The sequence below is a fragment of the Pezoporus flaviventris genome, unplaced genomic scaffold (genome assembly GCF_033815535.1).
Source record: "Pezoporus flaviventris isolate CSIRO_AGI_PZ_B2104156 unplaced genomic scaffold, CSIRO_AGI_Pfla_v1 ptg000004l, whole genome shotgun sequence".
NCBI classification, from domain to species: Eukaryota; Metazoa; Chordata; class Aves; order Psittaciformes; family Psittacidae; genus Pezoporus; species Pezoporus flaviventris.
The window spans coordinates 1,132,356-1,137,659 of record NW_026892552.1 but is presented as its reverse complement, the minus strand read 5'-3'; the positions used below and the strand labels follow the sequence as shown (position 1 = coordinate 1,137,659).

Below are 5,304 nucleotides of genomic sequence, written 5' to 3'. Positions count from 1 at the left end.
CTGCTGAAGGGGACAGTGAATTATTTTAAGCCTGGTGGGCCCATGGCACTTCAGGCCATCAGAGCAGAGGTGCAACACAGAGATGGACTCATGATCGAGGGGTGGACTTAGCAATGGACATTATTGCCCAGGTTATTCACGAGTGTGAACACTGCACACAGTCCTGCTCTGGAAGACTGTTACAAGAGATGAAGCCTGACATCATGGACCAGATGGACTCAGCAGCTTTATAGGGACTGGTCCATGCACTAAGATAAGAGTGCACTGAAATAAGAGTGATGGTATATTGAAAATGTGGGATCTGAGCATGACGTGAATGGTATGGAATAAGGGGTGGATAATGTCCTGGGCTCAGCAGTAGCAGTCATTTTTCTCCTTCTTGGTAGCTGGTGTAGTGCTGTGTTTTGACTTTCAGCTTGGGAACAGAGCTGTTAACAAGGATGTTTTGGTTTGGCCAAGGACTTTGTGAGCCTCATGCTCTGCCAGGGAGGAGGGGAAGCCAGGAGGAAGCAGAGACAGGACACCTGACCCAAACTGACCAAAGAGGTATTCCATACCACAGCGCGTCATGCCCAGGATGTAACTGGGAGTTAGCCGGAAGGGCTGGGGGACTGCAGGGTTGGAGGAGGTATCGGTTGGAGCTTGGTCGGGCTTGGGGGGCGAGTTACCGGTCATCTGGTGCTGAGGTGTTGTATTCTCTTCCCTTGTTATTTCCTTTATCATTATTATCATTGGTGGTATCAGTAGTGATTTGTGTTATACCTTAGTTACTAAACTGTTCTTATCTCAACCCGTGGGAGTTGCATTCTTTTCGATTCTCCTCTCCGTCCCCCCGGGAGTAGGGGGAGGGAAAGAAGGGGGGAAGTGAGTGAACGAGTTACCTGACTGGGTTTAAACCACGACAGAGGGTTCTTCAGTCTCCTCTCAGTAGCTGAGGTACATGGACTCAACACCAAAAAGGCTGTGGGGTTCATTAAAATACTGAAGGCCCTAACAAGCCATGTGTCTTCCTGGAATTTTCTTTAAGTCCTCACAGCTTGCACAACTCCACTGAGATCTGCAGCTGGATGTTGCAACTCCTTTACACCAGCTCCCTCCTACTTTTCTTAGAGAACTGGGCTGCACACAGGGACTGAAAACCTCCCTTCACTACTGACAAACAAAAGTTAAATGCTATGTAACTCCTCAGCTGCATGCCAAGTCTAAGCAGCATCTAGCATGATCCCCCTTTCACAAGTGATTTGTGTAGAACAGTTTATTTATAGAGAGATAAGAAGGGATAGATATAAACACAATTAAGGTTGTGTGGACTTCAGAAAGATGAAGCAAGTTTCTAGCTTCCTGCAGCTCAAAGCAGAGAGCAGATATTTGAGGGGATCTGGAAGACCAAAGAGCAAGTGGAGGAGGAATCCTGAGAGCAATGGGAAGGGTATATGTCCAGATTGTCTACTAAAAAGTTTTTAGATGTGGCCACTTGATACGGAGAGTCAGAGACACCTGAATGATGAGGGTGATGAAGTTACAGATAGGGTAGGTAATACAATTACAGGGGAACATCAGTATTTCTTTTCCTACCATTAATACACTTCCTGGAATTTCTCATTTTGTCATTTTGGGAAAACATTGCCAGGTCTTAAATGTACTCAAGTGACTGAGCTGTTGAAAAAGTGCTTCTATATTTTGTGCATACTTTCATTTTCATAGACAGTAACTGATGCCTGACAGGCTTGCAGGTGTTAAAACAAGATCATTTGTGTCCTTCACAGAGCTGCATGCCCCAAAACCTTCCCTGCCCAGGACTCCACAGTCTGCACAGAGCAAGTAACACTGAGGTGTCAGCTTCTCTTTGCTGGTAGCAGATGTTAGTTGTGATGCTCACCTACAGCATTGGAGGATTCATGCCTCATCAATATCTGCTGTGCTCCAGTTAGCAGTAGAGCCTTAAGAAAACTGAGGTTGGAAGGTTACCTCAGGAGTTCTACAGTCCAACCTGCCAGAAACAGGGTCAGAGAAAGTTGTTCAAGGCTTGATACAGTCTGAGTTAGAAAACACGAAGGACAGAGACTGCACAGCCTCTCTGGGTCACCTGTTCCAGCACTTAGCTATGCTCATGGGGAAAACATTTTTCTCTATGTCCTGACTGAATCTCTCCTCTTTCACCTTCTCCCTTTGCCTTTTGTCATCCCACCATGCACAATAGCAAGGAATCTGATTCTGTATTCTCCATGACCTCCTCATCAGTACCAGCAGGCTGTGATGAAGTCTTCATCAGCCTTCTCTTCCTGGGCTGGACAATCCAACTCCCTCAGCCTCTCCAGACAGGCAACATGCTCTAGCCCTGAGGGCCCTTTCCAATATCTTGCCTGAACTGGGGATCTGAAGCCTGCATGGAGTATTCCAGAGCATCCCTTCTCTTGGTCTCCTGACCATGGTCCTTGGTCAGGATGCTGGTGGCCTCCCTGGCAGTCATATGGCTGCCTCCTGTCCAGCTCCAGCAGACCAAGACCTTACCTATTGGGCTGCTCCCAGACAGACAGACCCAGGCAGCGTCATTGCCAAGGTGAGTCTCGTGCAGGGGCAGAAACTGGAATTTGTCCTTCTGGGATTTCCTGAGGTTCCTGTAAATATGTTCTCTCCTCTTTCTGGAACCTCTTCATTGAGCACAGAGCTCACAGACCTTTCCTGTAAAAGCCAAGTAGGCATTGAGTCCCTCAGACCCATGGATGTCTGCTGCTCCATCCAGCTGTAGCCCTGCATTTTCTTTCTCAAGTCCTGAAGCTCTTCTTTTTGCTCTTGACTTTCCTTACAGGCACCAATTCCAGAGGAGCTTTGCCTTTCCCAAAGTCATACCTGCAGAGCAAAGGAAATGTACATAAACTGCTTGTCTGTACCTGTCCTTGTCTGTACAGACAAGCTGCTTCATGGCCCTTGTTAGTGCTCTGTCCTGTGACATCGCAGCCCCACAGTGCAGGCACAGCACAGGACAGGGTACATTCAGGGTGAGGAATGGTCCTCTGACATGATGCCCTCAGCATTCCTTAGTGTTTTGTCACTCCATGACCTTCCTGTTGGGCAGCCTCTCCAAGCTCCTGGAGATACCATGTCACCTGCGGGGCTTCACAGACATCTCTGCTCCAGAGTCTGCCAGGCTCTGGCCAGGAGGGAAGCTGGGCAGGCTTGGGCATTCCCATGATACAGACACTGGGATCAGCAGGAGGATGGAGATGGCCTTACAGTAAAACTCACCCTTAAACCTGGGTTGAACAGCCAGGGCTGGAAATGGCCAGAGAAAGATGGCCAATGGCTGGGTGGTGACAATGGACCTGGGATACATTCTGGGTCTGCTCAAGCCACCTCTGTCCTGCACTTGGATGGCTTCCACAAGCCCTGCCTCTACACCACAACCTCCTGGTGTGAGTTCTCACCCTGCATGGCCATGCAGTACAAAATAGACACAGAGCAGCCATCAGAGAGCTGGTGCAGCCAGAAAGCTGTTTTCATTTCCCATTTATTCCTGCAATGTGGAGGATGGATCTCAGATTAAAAAGGAGCTGCAGAAGTTCACAGAAGAACTGGTCCACAGAATTGCCTTGACAGAGTGGCAGTGAAAATGTATTAACAGTGTGCAGCACAGCATAGAGAAACCCACTGCTGCCGTGTGGGCACAAGCTCTGCCAACCAGGAGGGTCCCATAGTGCAGCGGTTTGCAGATGCCAATGTAGCGGTCATAGGACATGATGGTGAGAAGGTAATACTCTGCTGAAATGAAAAAGACGAACAGAAATACCTGGGCAGCACATCCTGAAAAAGAAAATTTCCTTGTGTGCCAGAAGGAATTTGCCATGGATCTGGGGACAGTTGTGGAGATGAAGCCCAGGTCAAGAATGGAGAAGTTGAGGAGGAAGTACATGGGGGTGTGGAGGCAGTGGTCACAGGCTGTGGTGGTGATGATGAGGCCATTATCCAGGAGGGGAACCAGGTAGATACCCAGGAAGAGCTAGAAGTGCAAGAGCTGCAGGTCCTGCGTGTCTGCGAACGCCAGGAGGAGGAACTGGGTGATGGAGCTGCCATTGGACATCTGCTGCCTCTTGGCATGGGGACTTACTGAAAAAAGAAAAGGATAGGGAAAGATTACGCCAGACTCTTCTGAGCAAAGACACCCCATTTTTCATAGAAATCTCTCCAGCTGAAATGCATTTCTTTTCTCTTGTTTGTGCTGGCTGAGTGCAGTATGAGGAGCAGGACCTCTGCCGATGTGCTACCAGGGAGTCAGCTGTGCTCTGAAGCAGTGGTTTGTACAGCTTTGGAAGATAACATGAAATCCAATTTTATCGTAAAAGTTCAGTAGTTGCACTCATGGCTCGGATGGGTATGACTTTCAGAAGCAACTCTTAGCTTGTCTTAGAATGGTTCTGTGTTTTTTATTGACTAGCATAACACCTGCTGAGTCTTTTTTATAGGGGTATAAATCATTCTTTGTATGACCGAAAATTGGAAGTGGATTGAAACAGGCAAAGGTCTCAGCTCTTTGTAGCTTAGCGCAGTGCCAGTAGAGCTGCTGTGTCCAAAAGTTCTTTGACATTTTAGCTGTGCTTAGACTTACACTGCCTTTAAGATGCATTCACACAGAAATGAATCTTAAGAACACCCACAAATATATGCCCTGTGATGAGATCAGGAGAGCACTGTTTCAAAGGGTAGGTCACGGAGATCTCGTGGGGGAAAACGAAGAGCACTGTCCAGCAGACCATGCCCAGCAGACACCCGCAGTGACAGACAAGTGAGTTTCCAGAATGCACCCTCCCCCAGACTGGTTTGCAGTTTCCCCCCACTCCCTGGCCATGGCTTTGCTGCTTGGAGATGTCCTTGCCAGGAGCTGCTTTTCTGTGCCTAGGTCTCTTCCCTGTCAGTGCTCCTAGAGCCCATCCGATGGGCTCTGTGCTCAGCTCTGTCCTGCAGACACCTTCCAGCATCAGGGCACTGCCCAGGGGCATCTCTTGGTATGCAGGAGGTAAGAAACTACTGAAACAGTGCTGATGAGAACTGGGGTCTCAGTTCCTTCTCCAAAGCAGAAAAATAAATTCCCAGCTCCCACTGTCCACCCAGCCAACCTACAGTGAAAAAAAATCAAAGAATTCATTATTCTAAGGCAAGTGCTGCCTCAATATCTTTCAGAAGGACCTCTGCAAATACCAAGTGATGAGGAGATCTGAGCAGCCCTGTACCACACAGCACACTCTAAAGAGCAGAAGACTTCCCTTCCAGGGTTTTTTCCTTCCACTCCCAGCTTCCCCCCTCCCAGCA

The 5,304-nt window shown here is 48.5% G+C and overlaps 1 pseudogene; it reads right to left on the bottom strand.

Moving 5' to 3' along the window:
• Nucleotides 1-1,269: 1,269 nt before the first annotated feature.
• On the bottom strand, nucleotides 1,270-5,095 carry LOC133265093 (olfactory receptor 14C36-like; annotated as a pseudogene).
• Between the last annotated feature and the right edge of the window lie 209 nt (nucleotides 5,096-5,304).